Raw genomic sequence first — 19125 nt, forward strand, 5'->3', positions numbered from 1 at the left:
TGTAACAATACCTAACAAAAATAATTGCGGAGTAAATTTTACCCTCCTTCTAAAAATTCTCTGGATATTCCACCATATTTTGATCCAAAATGCTTTTATCTCTCTACATGACCACCAAATATGATAATAGGAAGCCTCCTTATAACCACATCTCCAACATTTAGGTTGCACGTCAGGGTACATGTAAGACATTTTTTGTGGATCAAGGTGCCATCTATAAAACATTTTATAAAAATTCTCCCTTAGATTCTGTGCTTGAGTAAATTTGTATAGTCTTAATTTTATCACTCATGCTATGGAAGCATCATGAGGTATAATACTCCTCAGGGGGATTCTTTTCGTTTTTTAATTTAGGGTATTTTTTTTAGTTTTAGTTTTATGTTTATTTAATAAAAGGCATTAGAAAACTGTCTAAAGCCTGGAGAGTCATTGCTAAGCCATGGTTTACCTTAAATGTGGTCAGTTGAATAAATCGTGGCTGGCTAAAGGGTTTGTTGAGAGACTCAGCCGCTGCCTCAACTTCCCAACTCTGTCCTCCTGCCCACAGCAGGAGAACAGAGTTCTAAACTATTCTATCTAAATCATGGTAGCTCAGTTTATGCAACCCACAAAAACAAAATTAAGCTATATTTCAGGTGAGCATACCGTTTGAACCTGTCCAGTGGTGAGATTTAAATATGTGAACAACCGGTTCTCTGTGTGGATGCCGCTTCCGGAAGGCCATTCTGGGTCTAGCCAACAAAAAATTAGCTACCAGTTCTGCCAAAGTGGTGCGAAGTGGCTGAATCCCACCGCTGAACCTGTCAGGTTACTAGATAGACCAGACAGGAAATACAACTATTAACAGAATTGTGCAATCTGAAAGTACAAATGACCTGCCGTCTCTTCACAGGAAACATAAAGCCCTTAATGTGATCATTTGAAACTTGCCAGGATTTAATCCTTCTGGAAGAAACAAGTATGCTTGAAAATGATTTCCAATTCTGTCCCCAAATCAAAGGATATTGCTGGTTCTCAAAAGAAGAAAAATCTTGCTTTCTCTTCCATTTGGCATGTGTCATCCACTTAAAAGAGGTTTATAGATAATATCCAAATATAATGGAAAGCAGGCTAAAAATTGATTAAATAAATACATCCTGTCAAAGGAAAAATTATTAGATGGGGTTTGTGGGTTTGCAGTTTCAAAATCAAGTTAAGATCCAATACTCTTCAAACTTACAGGATTGTTACAGTGGAAGCTACTTAGGGCACAAACTGGAATCAATTTGGGGGGATGTACAAGAGAGTCAACTGTGTCAGGAAAGGAATAAACCAGCACTGTATGACAGGCACCCCTTTGAGTGCAGCTCCTAGGCAAAAGGTATGGAAAAGACTTGAAAAGAGAATTTTGCATAGAACATGGCAGCTTTCTCATGTTGATTTCAAGGCAGCTCTTAACTGTACTGAGAGGCACACTCTGCTCATGCCAAGATTGTCATAGTTTGTTGACAGACTCAGCCACTGCCCCAACTTTCCATCCTCCTGCCCACAGCAACACCCAACTCAACAGTCCTCCTCTGATTTGGGTGAGTGGAGGAACCGCTGGGAGCCTGTGTTTTAATGTTTCCAAAATTTTTATATTCTTGCTCACCCCAATAGGGGTGGAGGTAGTGGTATCAAAGTGAAGTGAGATTGTTGCTACTTAGGGTTCCTTGCACTTTACAACCATTAGTTGGGATGTGAGAAAAGGGCCTTTAGGAAAAGAAGGGAAGAAGCAGGAAGCAACAGTGATTACTGTATCTCCACAAACCCTGGTGAACTAGGGTCCAGTCAGGTAGGAGGGTAGAATGCTGCCCATGCCCAGCAGCAGGAACAGGATTGCCTTATTCTTTAATGTGGAGACAGGAGGGCAGCTGCTGTGTGGATTTCCCTAGTAATCATTGAGCTGTGTTTTCTTCTCAAGTGTGGAGGAGCACTGAGATTTATAAACTGCAGCCATGCTTCTGATCAATGCTCTCCTATGTGTGTCATCTAAGCTCACGCTGCACACAATGACCTGGAGACTCACATGAAGCACATTGAGCTATGATTTTGAGACTCAGCCTAGTGGAACTTCAAACCCAGTAGAAGCTATACATTGATGTTTTTAAAATAATAGCCAGAAATAAGGGACTTATGGCCCTTCAGAAGTGTTAAATTGCATCTCCCAATCTGCTTGTAGTTGTTCAGCAACATCTGGGGTGGCCACTTATTTCCCCATCCTACAAAGAGGCATGGTTCCTTGACATTTTTGAAAGGTTTTTGCCTCACACATTTCTGCAACAACACTATAATTATCTGTTCTTAAGAGAACACTCTGAAAACTTGACATTCTGAAAAAATAATATGTCACTATGGGTAGAATCATTCCCTTTTAATTCAGGAGAATCCCTGGAGAGCATTAAGGTAGACAATTATAAAGGACTGGTTATCCAGCAGTGGTAGAAGTTATCTGCTAAATAAGAAGTAAAAGAATCTGCTTTTCTATTCAGGTTTTACAAATAAAATATATTAAAATAATGTTTTGAACAGCTATATATTTTACATACTTCAACTGATGTGTAATTAAAGAATTCAATTCATATTTTTGCTGATTTAAAGAATTCTACTGCCGAGAGCCATTTTTTCAATTGACTTGCTTGGTGCCTGTTTTTTTTTTCCTTCTTTAGATAGTTTTGCATATAAGTACAACTTTTCCGTGTAAAGGCATTTATCCTTGCAGTTTTAAGATAATCCTGAGATATAAGTAAACAAAAGCAAAATTAATTTGAGATGAAATATGAAAAATATGTAATCAATCTGAATTCCTGGAAGCAACACGAGATTTCATGTTGGAAATATGCACCCAAAGCATTAACTGATTGATTCAAATCATGACCACATCTTCACATCAAAATTAGCTTTTATATTTGGGCAGTCATGGTTTGGGTGCAAACCAAACTAGAGCAGGACTCCAAAGTGCCTGATAAAGTCCTTTGTCACAAGCTCTGGTGAGTTTCTCCTCTTATTCTACCTGAATCAGTTCATTAGTCCTACATGTTCAAAAAAAAATTCTTTCATTCAGTCATGTCCAATTCTTAGAGATTGCCTGGGCAAGTTCTTAGAGTTTTCTTGGCAAGAATTTTCAAATGTAGTTTGCCATTGCCTCCTTTCTAGGACTGAGAGAAAGTGAATGGCCCAAAATCACCCAGCTAGCTTTCATGGCTAAGGGGGGGGATTAGAACTCATGATTTACCACTTTGTAGCCTGATGCTTTAACCTCTACATGCTTATTAATAGATTCTACACTTAGCTGATTCAGCCAGAACTGTGCCACCCAAAAACATTTTTGGAACATTTTGAAGTTTATTTATTGTCATTTGTTTTGCTTCTCCTCAAGAGTTATTACTTGTTCATCATAAGCATTTGTTTATTTTGCTAGGTTCTTGGAAATATCATAATATTATGATGCCATGTACAATAAAATTTAAAGAGTAAAACACTAATTCAACTACAAAACATTGTGTCAACTGTTCATTAATTACAATTTTTAAAACTTAGCTATAGCCATTTCCAAATCAAAAACACAATCTGATAAAAAAAACACTAGACGAAGTGGCAATTTATTTCCACCTGGAAATCTGCAGATTAATACTACCACAGGTCAAATGTTTTCTCATAATCTGGGTTTTACCTCTTGCTTCTAAATGCCAAGTCAGTCTGTGACAAATCTGTCTTCATTCACAATTTAATTGTGGATAAGGCAGCCAATAAAGCATATATTACCAAAATCTGAGCAGACCCAGAGTTCCCATCTCTTGGAAGTAGTTTGGGTCTGGCATCAATCAAGAGCCCAGGGAAGGGAGACTGGGTGACAAATATCATTTGTGAGATATGAGGACTCTTAAATGTCTGTGTTGCAGATCACCAGATATGAAGCTCTTTTGATTATAAGAAGTCATAAGAGGTTACCTTCATATCCGTTTGAAGTGAGCTCTAGGAAATAATTGAGATTGTTGGTGTTGTACTGCCCTCCTATCTGCACCCTTCCTCTTGGCTTGATTTGCTTGATTCCATTACCAGACTGGTTGTGCAGATCCCAAAGCTGCTAATGGTCAGAGACTTCAACCTGCTACCAGGCAACCTTGAGTCCAGAGCAGCTCAGGAATTTGTGGATATCATGGCAACCATGGGCCTGTCTCAAGTCACTGAAGAGTTGATATATACCAGCGGTGGCACTTTAGATCTGGTTTTGTCTTCAAGCAGTTGTAAACTGATTTAGTAAGAGAGAACATTACAATCAGTCCATTGCTATGGTCAGATCATTCACCTTTTGGCTTGCTAGGAGATAGAGCCTGTCAGCTCACCTCAGACAACTTATGAACGCTGTAGTGTTCAAGAGTTTTCTGTACACTCTGTGTGGTATCACTGAGACTCTCTGTTTCTACCCATCATGCCACTCTAGTCAAATGCTTAGATTCAGCCATTATAAGCATCCACCAGGCCTTAAGGAGACCATGTCTACTTTGGGTTTTTTTTAATTTAAAAATTTGTTTGAAGGCCTGTTTGGCTTCCATGCATTTGCAAACCCCAGAACGCCTGCAACTTCAGCCATAACTTGCTTTTCATCACTTGTGCCAGCTTCTACATTGCCTCCAGTTTCCAATCACAAAAAACGCCTCTTACTCTAGACCAAGGGTCCCCAACCCCTGGTACGTGGACCAATACCAGGCTGCAGCATGCCAGCAACCAGGCCACCAAACAAGAAAAGCCCCATCTGTAGGATGCAGGCAGCACACAAAACCATGCACTCTCCAGTCCATGAAAAGACCTCTATCCACAGAACCAGTCCCTGGTGCCCAAAGGTTGGGGACCTCTGGTCTAGACTACAGTGAGGTTACCAGTATAAGTCATGCTCAGCCAACATAATTCCTGTCAAGGAAAGGCTGTCATCTGCAAATCAACCAGAACTTTTTTCTATAGAGGTCACTTGGGCTTCTAATGATAACACTGAATCCAAAGCCTGCCCACTTCATCCAATCCATTTAAAGAAATTAACCATTTCTTTACCCACACCTCAAGTTTCTCTTTTGCCATATTTCATCTCAGTCTGCTGGCTCTCCTCCATTCTATGTCCAGGGATCAGTTCAAAACTTCCATGTTCTCCCCAGCACCTCAGGATGCTCTCCTGTGGTAGCTCTCAACACATGGCCCCTGCTATTGAGAAACTCATTATTTGTTTTACAAACATTCAAGGTAGTTTATATGAAATATTTTTCCCCTTCCACATGAATAAAAAGATTGATTGCCTTCTGAGAAAAAAAGTGAAATCATTAGCAGCAGTTAATTCTCTTGGGATACAATAGACTCCTCTCCAGTTTTTAGATTGATATTCAAACAATATTTTGTATCAAAAGTGAATATTTGGATTCCTTTCAAGGGAGAGCTCAGCTATTTTAGTGTTCATATAAATTTGCTGTTCTTTGCAATGATGTAAAATATATCAACAGAAGTGTAACTGGGAACGCCTTTAACAGATGGAAAACAAGCAAAGTGTATCAGCCAGCTGTTGAGCTGACAGACAACCTCTGCTCCAGCTTCTACTGGAGTTTAAGAGAAAATAATGGAGAACAGAGCCAAAATAATTTAACCTGGGGAAAAAAATCCCCAACCTGAACCAGCTACGTTACTTTGTTTTATTACTGTATACAACATAAAATCACAGCTGCCAGTTCTTTAGCTGTATTACCATTGTTGCTGTTGCACAGACAGCCAAATGGTTAAACTGGATTTGGCATTTTTGGGGTCCTTTCCAACAACTGGGGTTAGATAGATTAGTATTAGCATTAGTATTCCTTTGAGTCAATGACAACTGCCCAGATTAGTCCTGTAGTTTTCTTGGCAATGTTTGAGGGATAGTTTGTCATTGCCTTCTTTCTGTGGTTGAGAGCAACCGGCCCAAGTCACCCAGGTGGTTTTTTACTAAAACAGAACTAGAACTCACAGTCTCCCAGTTTCCAGCTTGGCTCTCCTCAGTCATGTAATACTTGATTATAAATATGAAAAAGTATTATGTTTCATTTCAGTATATTTGTCTTCATCCTTCCTTTCTCAGAGAAATACCATTCACAGAATTTTACAGGTAGTCCTTGATTTACAACAGTTCATTTAATGACTGTTCAAAGTTACAATAGCACTGAAAAAACTTATGACCATTTTTCACACTTATGACCATTGCAGCATCCCCATGAGCCAGATTCACTTAAGAACTGTGTTACTAACAATTGCAGTGATTCTCTTAACAACTGTGGCAACAAAAGTCTGAAAATGGGTCAAAATTCATTTAACAACTGTCTCACTTAGCAAGAGAAATTTTGGGCTCAACTGTGGTCGTAAGTTGAGGACTATCTATATAGTATTTAGATAGGAAGAACTCCCATTAAAAATCCGAAGGTGTGTTCCCATTATCTAAACAGAATGTTGAATCCTTTTCAGTGAAATGTGCTGCACTCCAAAACATTTGATAAAGTAGACCACAACCTACTCCTTTGTAAGCTAGAAAAAGGTGGAATAGACAACATCACCACCAGATGGATCGTTAGCTGGCTGGCAACCGTACTCAACGAATAGTCCTCAACAACACTACATCCACATAGAGGGAAGTAAGCAGCGGAGTACCACAAGGTTCTGTCTTAGGCCCAGTACTTTTCAACGACTTCATCAACGACTTACATGAGGGAATTGTAGGGGGACTTATCAAATTTACTCCTACCAAACTGACAGGAGTAGCCAATACCCCAGAAGACAAACTCAGGATCCAAAAAGATCTTACAAATTTGGACAATGGGCCCTATCCAATCAAATGAGTTTCAGTGTAGAGAAAAGCAAAGTTTTACATTTAGGAGGAAAAATCAAAGGCACAAGTACAGATTGGGTGAGACCTGGCATAAAAACAGTAACTGTGAGGGGGACTTTGGAGTCCTAGTGGATCATCACTTAACTATAAGCCAGGAGTTTGCAGCAGCAGCCAAAAAAGCTAATACAGTCCTGGGTTTTATAAACAGAGGCATAGAATCAAGATCATGCAAAATATTAATACCGCTTTACAAAACCCTAGTAAGACCACACCTGGAATACTGCAGTCAATTTTGGTCACCATATCACAAAACAGATGTTGAGAGTTTTGAAAAAAAAAATCAGAGAAGAGCAACTAAGATGGTTAAAGGCCTGGAGACTAAAACATATGAAGAACGGCTGCGGGACTTGGGTTTGGCTAGTCTAAAGAAAAGAAGAAATAAGGGAGACATGATAGCAGTATTTCAGTATTTGAGGGGCTGCCACCAAGAAGAGGTGGTCATATTATTCACCAAAGCACCAGAGGGCAGGACAGGAAACAATGGTTGGAAACTGATCAAAGAGAGAAGCAACCTGGAATTAAGCAGAAACTTCCTGACAGTGAGGACAATTAACCAGTAGAACAGCTTGCCTCCAGAAATCATGGGCGCTCCATCACTGGAGATTTTTAAGAAAAGGCTAGACAGTCACTTGTCTGAGATGATATAGGTCCTCCTGCTTGAGCAGGGGGCTGGACTAGAAGACCTCCAAGGTCCCTTCTCTTTCTGCCATTCTCTTTGAATAGAATATAGTAGTAAGCTCTACTATATTCTATTCATAGAGAATGGCAGAAAGAGAAGTGGAACAGTGAGGAGAAATGATAGAAATTGTGAGCCGCTAATTGGGAACATTTTTATGTTTCTTATGCAGCAGGATCTTAATACAAAACAAGAGTGGCTTCAGATGAGCACATGTTCGAAAGGTTTTACTCAGCCAACACTTTGCTTTGTAACCCAATTTTCATTATATTCATGTATTTGTTATTTTATTTTTTGGGATCTTTATTCTAGTTAAACATGACTCTTAGAAACACTTCCCTCTTTGGAAAGATCAAAGAGATTGCCAAATTTACTGCAGTTCTCAAACCACATGTTTTTGACAATACTTGGGGACCGCCAGCTCCAAGTCTGGAAAATGTTCCAAAGATGCTCCTTTTTCTACCAGTGTACTCAGATCACAGAATAATATAAAAGAGAGCCATAAAACTATGTATTTATATGTGTGGTTTATACTGGATATGTGGGATCCACCCATAATTAATGCAGGATACATGTCTCTCTGACTTGTCACAAACAAGACAACCCCAAATATCTAAATGTTTTCAAGTATTTTATATATTTGAAAATTATATATATATATATATATATATATATATATATATATATATATATATATATGTGTGTGTGTGTGTGTGTGTGTGTGTGTGTGTGTGTGTGTGTGTGTGTGTATCCTTAATAGTATTAAAAACACAAATCCCGGGTATACACATAATGTGAAATAAAATAAGGTGATCACCAGGATAAAGTCATAAACACAAATGTTTAAATGTAGATTAAACATTTGTGTTTATGATTTTATCCTGGTGATCACCTTATTTTTATATACATACATACATGCATACATACATACATACATATTTTCTGAGGTTTTCAGGGGGGGTTGTATGTAGGTCTTTGGTTATTAGGGTTTTCTCCCGCGTAAAATTGGAAGTGTCTTGGCAACGTTTCGACAAAGTCCCATTCGTCATCTTCTTGTTTAAAAACAAGAAAGTTAATCCATAATTTTATTATAGCAAATATATTTCCAAATTGCAAATAAGCAGAAAAGTCATGTCTACCACCAATAATTACAAAACATGTTTTTGCGTACATCTATGTGTGTTTGTGCATGCACATGTATGAAGCTCATACATAAAAGCAAATGTAAATCAGTTACTCATATATAAAAGTTTCTATACAGCAAAATAAGCTGTATAAGCAGTTCCCACTTAGGGCTTCTTGATAATTATTAATTTAGAAATTGTATTTCAGGCTCTTCCTATGAAGAGCACTGATATCAAGCAGACTACTTTTGTGGCCTTTTTTTTTTTTTTCTTTGACATAGTAAGTGATAGGAATGGGTTGCCAATGTTATACATTTTTTTTTTATTGCAGAATTTCTCCAAACCATCATGGTAAAATTGTTCTCTGTGTAAAATCTAATTGCATGGTTAATTAAATATATTAAGCCAGAATTGAAGAAATCCAGTGTGATGTCTAAGACCATTTAGAATAGAATGGAAATTTCAAGCATATGTCAAACATGCTGATTTTTAGTAATATGGCTGGCTCCAGTGAGGGCACTCAAATTTCTTACTTGCATTTCATGAAATATTTCTATGGTCTTTAGCCACACTTCCAGAGAATATAATTGTTATATATAACAAACTTTAATTAAGTTGCATGCATTTATTGCCCGTTGGATAACTCAAAAATATTGGTTGGTAGTATAAAGGAAACTGCCAAGTAAAATCTTGTTACTTTTTTATTCATAATGTATATAGTTCTTAAAATAGAGATTTTTTTTTTACATTGCATCCTTGGCAACTGCATTGTTTATTTGTTCAATTCTATGGCTTCGCATCTCAGCCAATATCTCTGGATGGCTTACAATTCATAAAATATATTAAAGTTAAAACTTTAAAAAAAACATTTTAAAACAATAAAACAGTAAAACCATTCAAAACAACCAATTCAACATATTAACAATAATGTAGCTTTTAATGACGTGCTATTAAAGCACCATAATGTCTCTCCAGAGTGTTCTTGTTTCATAAAATCAGCCAGTCTTTAGAAATGTTCTTTGCTACTATTTGGGAATTATTACACAATTATAACTACATGGTGGTGTGAAATTTAATAAAAAGCATATTTTTAAACAGAAACATAATGGCGATCCAATCAGTGCCAGTAAGAATCTTATTCAGAACCAGTATATGTAGACTTAATTTGTTCTATATTGACAAATGCATATTCAATGCTAGATACCCCCCAAAAATAGATTTTCTTGTAACAGTGTAAATAAATGAAATTTTAAAAAATAATTCCTTGATTTGGCATGAAAATATAAGAGGGGTGAAATAGCCAAGGCGAGAAAAACAAATTTTAAGACCATCTAATGCCATTATCAAATCATGATGAAATTGCCTTACACCTCTAGGGCCAAGAAGCTAGCAACAAGATGTCCATTACCATGCGGAGGCATAAGAAAGTGATAAAAGAGTTAAACCCTGGACTATTAATACAGGTGGGCTTGATTACTTGATTATGAAGCAGCTGGTCCTCATAAACAAAACTCTTGGATTTGCAAGAGAAGCAATGAGTCTCAAGTCTTATCCTTGACTTTTTGTTGCTAGGTCCTAAGTGCAACTTTGAGATCCTAGAAAGAGATTTTTTGCCAAACTCTGGATAAAGGTCAGACAGTCCTTGTGATTGTAAAAAATGAAACTAGAAGCTTTATCTTTACTGAAAAACCAAATAAGTAGACGTAATTAGCTGCCTATAATATTGCATTGCATTGCAAATTGTCAGTTTTGAACAAACAAGAGATGATTTCACTTCATGATCATCTCACTGTTGTACTGCTTTCAGAATTAGCCCATATTTGTGCCAACTTGAAAAGTTAACTGACTCTAAAGTTCCTCAGAATGTGAATGATTAACTATGAAATAAAGGGGTAGAATGAGGTTAGAGTAGCTGGGAAACCAAACAGTGCAAATGGGATGGCCTTTCCAACAACATATCAACACTTCCTACAATATACATGAGAAAAAAAGATTATTAAGAGTTGTGGGTGAGTTTGACTTGGAGGGTATGAAATAAGGCTGCATTTTATTTGTTTGTTTTGTATTCTCTGGCTTCAGTATGTTTGTTGTATTGGGCATACAAGACTTGCGGCTGCCTTAATTGTGGTCTCTAACTCTGTAGAGCAGACATGTCATACACAAGGCCCGGGGGCCAGATGCAGCCCATGAAGTGGTTTCATGTGGCCCACGAAGCCATCCTGGAAACAGTGAGGGGACGGCCCCTGCTGCCTTGGTCCTGGCCCAGGCCAGCCGGGAGCCAATGTACAATTTTGTGGTGGCCATCTGTGCTGAAACACATTCAGTCTTAGCTCCACAAGGCCAACTGGAACCAGCGAGGAACCAGCCCCTGCCGCGTTGGCCCTGCCCCCTGGGTGCATGCTGGGGAGGTGTCACCCTTTGTGAGAAATGAAGAAATACACTATCGCTTGGAAGTGGCCAGCAAATGGCCCTTGCCTACTTCACATATCCGGCTTGATGGGCTCCGGGGAGGGTTTCGGCAGGCAGCAGGGTGCTCTCCTCACAGCACTGAGAGGCTAAGCTGGGCGGCGCGAATCTCAAAAGAAGCTTGAGGCCGCCCAGCTCCCAACCTGCCCGGTTTTGGCAGGCAGTGGGCACTCTCCTCACAGTGCCAAGAACTGAACCGGGTGGCACAAATCTGATGAGAAGTGCAATGCTGCCTAGCCCCCAGTCTGCCCAATTTCAGCAGGCAGCAAGGTGCAAAGCTGACAAGCTTCGCACCACCCAGCTCAACCTCTCGGCACTGTGAGGAGAGCGCCCCGCTGCCTGCCAAGACTGGGCAGGCTGGGGACTGGGCGGCATTGTGCAGGTAATGTTGAATCTCACGCTGCTCATGGCATCCCCTCTCCCAGAGCCCACCAAACCAGATATGTGAAGTAGGTGAGGGCCATGTGCTGGCTACTTCCAGGTGATGGTGCATTTCTTCATTCCTCATGAAGGGTGACACCTCCTCAGCTGCGTTTCTTGCCTATTTTTCTCCCTCCCTCATCTCAAATATTTTCCCACCACTCTGTACTTAGGAAGGAAGGAAGGAAGGAAGGAAGGAAGGAAGGAAGGAAGGAAGGAAGGAAGGAAGGAAAGAGAGGGAGGATCTGAGGAAACTCCTGCATTAGTCCTGCCCTGTTGCCCTTTCACCATCCCTTTACCCCCTCCTCCTGGCCTATCCTGGGGGTTTCCCATCCTATTGCTAAGGAAACTTTGGATACAAAGCCGGGTCTACTCCCATGGAGAGGGAATGGGCCTCCCTCTGACTTTGCCCTTGTACCCATCATGAGCAACCTGGCTAAGGAGAGCAAGCCCAGCAGCAGTAGGCTTGAGGAGGAGATAAGTGCAGCTGGGTGCCCCCTTGGGGAAGTGGGGCTGGGCTTGGTGCCCCGGGCCAGGCTGGGTGTTTGACCTCTGCTACCCAGGGCTTCCATCCAGCTGCCCCTGCAAGGCCTGAGAGAAACAGTGAGGCTACTCCAGTGGACCATGCCTTGACACTTGCCCTGGTCTCACCCCCAGATCTGTCCCACTCCAGCCCAGGCCCCCACAGGCACCCTTGACACAAACGATGTAGAGTTGGCCATGCCCACCCAGTCGGCCACACCCACTCCATCCACACTCACCCAGTAGGCCACACCCACCCAGGACACACCCACCCACCCCCCAAGGGCAACCACAATGCTGATGCGGCTCTCAGTGAAATTGAGTTTGACACCCCTACTGTAGAGGCCGTGCTTCAAGCAGACAGTGGCTGGGATGAAACATCGTAGTAAGTCATAATGTGGCTTGCTTGGTTTTGACTTAATGTGTTTTGTGAATCTAATCATTGCAGTTTCTAAGGCAAGACTGATAACTTAGCGCAATGTGTGAATCCAGCCAATTGACGCTAATTCAATAAAAAAATAGTGAAATAAACCATGGCTTACTGCAGTGTGTAAATCCAATGTGATAACTTAGAAGCATATATAATATACATTTAGTTGGAATCTTAAGATGGAATGTGAGAGACAGTGGCGGACATTCAAATCAGCATCTAATGAGTGCTATGGTTGCAGCAGAAAATTACCCATTTTAGGACAGGACTCACTTAGATGTGCTAATATGCATAGGCAAGTCACTTAGCTACCTTGTTAGGTGAAAAAGAAAGAAAAGAAAAGAGAAGATCACAAATTTTATGAAATTAAAATGGCACTTAATATGAAAATAAATTATTGCTTTGGACCAGTAGGATAAGATGGCTAATGTATATATTTCCTAAGAGAATACGCAACATATTTCTTCATATCTTTTGTTAACTAAATGATCTCTAAATTGCTTTCTCTTCAAGCCAGATTTCTCTAATCCCTGCAGCCAATCCCTCACCACAAGGAACAGATGCTATACTGCAGCTTTTCTCTGCCTCAAACATTTCCTGTTGCCTCTTGCATTGTGGATGACTTAGAGATCTTACAGACTACTTTGAAACTCAAAACCAACAACAACCTGTTTCACCTTTATCTCTATCTCTGAATCCCATCTACTTATCTTTTTAAAGGTCCTCTCTTTTACTTCTTGGCCAATTCACAGTTTTATTACTTGCCTGGTGCTTGTGCATAAAGAAATGCAGCTTCTCCCATTAATAATTTTGAAATTACTGAATCTCAAATTGCCAGATTTCCCTGTATCAATTATAACTAAGGTATGCCCAAAAAAAAGAAAAAGAAGAAGAATAGGAAAAGCAAGAAATTCAAATCCCTTGGTTATATTTTACTGTTAATCAAAGATGACTTGTGTAAAATGAAGATTGGAAAACATACAGTTGCATCCCTGTGCATCACGTCTTTTTATATCCTATGGAAATGCAAATGATAAATGGGATTCTGTTCATGAGGTTTGGAAACTGTTGACTCCCTCCACCAGCAAAGGAGGTGACCTGAAGATCAAATATCATGATAAATTTAATATATAATGTGTAGTTGATTGACCCTGCTGATTGTATTCTTATTGAAGAAAGAAAGCAAGAGGTTGAACTGGGTTGCCACATGAGAATTGGTGGTCTTTAAAGCTTTTTGTCCTCCAGTTTGTAATTCCCCCTCCTTCCCTGTGACCTTGTTCCAGTTCACTTGCAATTAGATTTAGGACAGGATAGCAGGAAATTTTATAGGGCTAGAGGAGCAGGGGTTAGAAGACATTGACCAAGCAGTCAAGGGCTCCATGAATCCCAGCAAAAGTTACTGTGGTTTCCCAATTGTCTTTAACAATAAAGAACTAAAAGTGACACTTCACTGATAGTATTTTTAAATTCAGAGAGGCCCACTCTCTTCTTCAGATACTTTACTTTAATCTCCAAGAACAAAACCAAAAAATATCCTTATATAATTCAAGGGACTGAAGACTTAATTAGTAACTGTAACCAGTGTGGTATTAGGACAACTTATGTAAGAACAGCACCACAGTTGGTGTCAGTATCCAGCAGTCATTGGCTGACTCAGAGAAGCTAAACAAGGTCAATCTGGTTAATACTTGGACAGTAGTAGAGGACAGCCTTGAGATTGTCTGGTCTAGAGTGACAAAAGAATCCCAACAGGGGAAATGGAAAAAAAAATCCACACTGCCCACAAAAACAAGATGAATGCACTCCCTGCAGTCACTAAAAGTTTCTGTGAAAATATATTCCCTGGAGTGTTTATTGCTTATGGACACTCATAAAACTTAAAGGAATAATCTCCAGAGTACGATCTCCAACTCCATGTGGCAACCAGACAACACACAGATTTTCATTTAGGTTTTCTTCTTGTTGCCAACAATTCTAAATTCTAAGCAGAGTTCTATTGCCATGACCTACAGATTAGTTCTCTTTTGTGCTTGGAGTTTTCTAGAATCTTTATTCACACTGGATGAACAGCCCTAGAAACTGTTGTTAGATTGAAAAATGTAATATTAGGAAGATCTCTTTGCATGCAGATTATGAGCGGTAGTAAATAATGCTAATATTTTCAGAGGAAAATACATGAATCAGAGATTTGTAAAAAATTAGAATGAACTTTAGTGGAGTCCTAGCAAATAACAGAATGAAAGCCTGATTTCTTCTAAACCAGAATCTTCTGATCAATGTGTTAAATAGGTACCCATAATAACCAGAGATGGAGAATAATGGTCCAGCAGATCTGTAGAAATATAATTTCCAACAGCCTTAGCCAGAATAGCCAGTAAAAGGTAATGGAAACATCATCCCTACCACACAACAAGGTGATCTATTCTCCCTAGTGTGTTGGACCACATATCAGAATTCCTAGCCAACATAGCTATCAATTTATCATCTGTCTTGTCTGTCTGTCTGCCTCCCTCCCTCCTTCCAGGTGCAGAGTTTCTTTGAGCAACATTATAATCTGCCTACCCTAAATAGAAAAAAAAAAATACCACGATCATCATCATCAAGAGACAATAATAGTTGGTTTTGCCCTTATTCTGAAAGTATTTAATTTCAGGTAACATAGAATACTGTTATTCAGATATGCAGATTTCAACCATTCTCCTCCTCAACATATATGTTTGCCGGGTGGTCTGAGAACTGAAGTCTCCCACATTTGAAAGGCGTCATGTTAGTGGAAAACTAACATCATACTTATTTTAAGATGTTTCTTAAAGCTTATTATATGGATTTTATTTTATTAATTTTAAAAAAATTGTGTGGCCATCTATCTTAGAGCACAACTTTGGGCAGTCCACAACAACATTCAGAAGGCAGCAGTAGTTCTGACTACGTATTCAAGTCTAGTGTTGCCACTCTCTTTCTCAGTTATCCAAGATGCTATAAAAGGGTAGTGATCAAAGACTACTAGCAAATGGATCCCCCTTTAGAACAGCCATCCCCTCATAAGCATTTTAAATACAGCTAGTACATGTCTGCCATGGATCTAAATTCATTCAAAAAGATACCTATTCTGAAAGGGGATTGTGACTGGATCAAATCCAAGGTATATCTGACCTACTGTCCATATTAGTTCTCAGAAAAGGATCGGCTTCTATCTGTATCCCAGATGGATGTTGTTGGCCTGATATTGTGAAAAGGGTCTGTGTCTCAGCCAGTCTTCTCTCAGTTAGGAGAATTCTATCTGGCTGGGAATTTTGGGAGGGCAGAATTCACATCTGGATGGTTGATAAAAACTGATCTAAGCCAAAGTGATGCCAGCAAATGAGTTGATGTTATTACCACATTGTTCTAATTAAAGTTGACTTCACTGTTTGAAATGGTAGTAAAGGAAGCTTCCAAATTATTTGGGAATGCTGAATGGCGGCATTATTTTGATTGGCTTTGCTTTTTAAATCTTTTGTTTGTTGACATGAAGCCATTGAGGAAAAAATTGCACCCACAATTTGATTGAAACTTAATTTTGAAGTCCTTTGCAAGAGTAGTAACATCTAGTAAAATTCTTTCCATGCTGACATTGGCAGAATCAGCATGCTCCAGGCCTAATCAGTAAAGCACTGCCATCTTGTGGGGCTTGAGGAATTGGATTTCTCTGTTCCTATACTTTGGAGTAGTATTCCCATTAAGTCCACACAATCCACATGTGTGTTCAACAGGCCTGGTAAGGGCTGTTCTAATCCCATTTTAGGCACAAAGCCAGCCTGGGTGACCTTGGGCCAGTCTTTATCTCTTGGCCATAGGAAGGAGGCAATGGCAAACCCCTTTTGAAAAATCTTGCCAAAAAATCTGCAGGGACTTTTTTAGGCAGTCACCAGGAATGAAAACTGACTCAAAAGGCACAAAGCAAAAAGCTACCTGGAGTTGCAGTTGTGATCAAGGAAGCCTGTAAGTCACTTAAATAAATAAATTATAAAAGTCATTTTGTACCAAAACATGTTCCATTCAATTGAATGCATTTGAGCACAATTTGAACTTGTAAACAAGTTTCAGGGAGACACAAAATAGGAGTGTATTTCACTACACAATATTTGAATATATCCCTTGAACTTTTCAGCACTCATGAAAAAGTATTGTCAAAGCATTGTCATTTTTTTATGCAGAAGAAATTTTAAAACAGGCAAATGAAGGAGCTGTTTTCTATAGATATAATTGTCTACATGCAAAGCTATTATCTTATTACCTTGTGAGATGCTGAGAACTCCTCTGAGTAATAGTTTTTTAGCTGCCATTGATATACACTAGAGCTGTCTTCTTCCCTACATCCACTAACTAAAACTGCCCTTTTAGGAAGACAGAGAACCACTATAAAACAATATATCTCTGCTCCAGTGTCTCAGACAGTCCAAGTGGACTGCATAGTTACCTCCCAGCTTGAATACTTCACATGGGACTTGGAAACCCTTTGGAAGTTTCAACTAGTCCAGAATGTAATGGCACGGGCAGTAATGAGCATTGAGTGTGACATCGATATACAGGTAGTCCTTGACCTACAACCACAACTGAGCCCAAAATTTCTGTTAAGTAAAACATTTGTTAAGTGAGTTTTGCCCCATTTTACAAACTTTCTTGACACAGTTATTAAGTGAATCATTGCAGTTGCTAAATTAGTAATATGGCTGCTAAGTGAATCTGGTTTCCCCATTGACTTTGCTTATCAGAAAGTCAAGTGATCACATGACCCCAGGACACTGCAACCGTCATAAATACATGCCAGTTGCCAACTGTCCAAATTTTTATCTTGTAACCACGAGGATGCAGCAACAGTTGTAACAGTTCTTTCCCTCTAAATAAGAATCCTACTGAAATCAGTGTGACTCCCATTATGTTGGAGTTCTGGAAGGCCTTGAAACCCAGTTGTTCTCCCAGATGGATGGAGCCTCTTATTGGATGTATTTTGGTCTATGTTTTTGTGTAGAGCAATTGCATCCTATCCTATTTTGTATTGTTTTGTATTTTTATTGTTTATTACGAGTAATGAATTGAAGTCGGGCAGTATCTAAATTGAAAATAATCCATCAATTAATTAAATGCTCTAGCTATAATAATAATAATAACAATAACAACAATAATAACAACAATATTGGAAGGAACCTTGGAGGTCTTCTAGTTCAACCCGCTGCTCAGGCAGGAAACCCTATGCCATTTCAGACAAATGGTTGTCCAGTCTCTTCTTAAAAACTTCCAGTCCACTGATTAATCATTGTAAGCATCAGGAAATTTCTCCTTAGTTTTAGGTTGTTTCTCTCTTTGGTTATTTTCCATCCATTGCTTCTTGTCCTGCCTTTGGAGAATAGCTTGACTCCCTCTTCTATGTGTCAACCCCTGAGATATTGGAATACTGCTATCATGTCACCTCTCATCCTTCTCTTCGTTAAACTAGACATACCCAATTCCAGCAAGCGTTCTTTATATGTTTTAACCCCCAGTCCCCTAATCATCTTTGTGCTCTTCTCTGCACTCTTTTTTTCTGAAGGTGCAGAAGATGTGCCCCCAAAGGCTTCTCTTCTCCCTGCCAAAAGCTTTTGCAAATGGATGAAAGGCTTCAGGGGAGATATCTTGTGCTGCTTCAGGCCTTCCGTATCTTTGCGAAAGCTTTTGACATGAAGAAGCTGAGAGACTGTGCCCCAAAGGCTTCTCTTCTCTCTTGTGCAATTGGAGCTGTGTGCACACATGTGCCAGCCCGCCACTCACGCAGCCCTGTTCCCCTCTCTCCCTCCCCCAAACTGGGCTGCCAAGCCACAAAGTTAGGGACCACTGGTCTAGACTGGGAATTTGGAAAATCATAACAGGACAAAGTAATGGGAAGGCGATAGCAGATCACTTTCATATTATTTCCTAGAAGTCACCAGGAGTCTAGTTTGACTCAGAGGAGAAATTATCTTTACTTTTATCAGAACATGTAAACAGAGAAGGACGTATATATCACGTGTTTCAAAATACATTGGAACTAATTCTTCACTGATATGCAGCATCTGTCACTTCTATTAAAAGGCTGTGGCTTTAGCCTAATATCCCAACATTCCCAGATGTAGTGTTTTCCCAGCTTTCTTCACTATCCACAATTACAGCCAGATGATAAATGCCTATGGATTCATACTTTGTTCACCTTCTATGTTTCTTGCACAAGCAGAAGATAGCCATATAGTGAGTATCCCTATCATCTAGAATGCAAAGCAAAAGAACTACCTTCATACTTGGAAATAGGTTGCAAAGAGGTATTGAGCAAACATTAACATTTTGGTGTTAATATAGTACAGAATAACTGTCTATTTATACACTCTAACTACTCTATTTTTTACTTATAGATGAAAGGGTGCTTAGAGTTTGTAGTCATTAAAGAAATAGTGGAAAAAGAGATAAATGACTTTTTTTTCTAAGTATCGTTTTCCAGTTTTTCCTTAATTGCAATTATTTGTTTTCACAATAAAAGCTTTGGATCTGTGCCAGTGATGATGGATTAACCAGCATCATGTGCTAT

At 39.3% G+C, this 19125-nt stretch overlaps 1 protein-coding gene across 16 annotated transcripts in view; it reads left to right on the forward strand.

Moving 5' to 3' along the window:
* COL23A1 (collagen type XXIII alpha 1 chain) overlaps nucleotides 1-19125 on the forward strand; it is a 300569-nt gene that overhangs the window by 217456 nt on the left and 63988 nt on the right. The window lies entirely within an intron of this gene.

This window comes from Crotalus tigris, unplaced genomic scaffold (assembly GCF_016545835.1).
Source record: "Crotalus tigris isolate CLP2741 ecotype Arizona unplaced genomic scaffold, ASM1654583v1 scf7180000018239.1010054, whole genome shotgun sequence".
In the NCBI taxonomy this organism is placed as follows: Eukaryota; Metazoa; Chordata; class Lepidosauria; order Squamata; family Viperidae; genus Crotalus; species Crotalus tigris.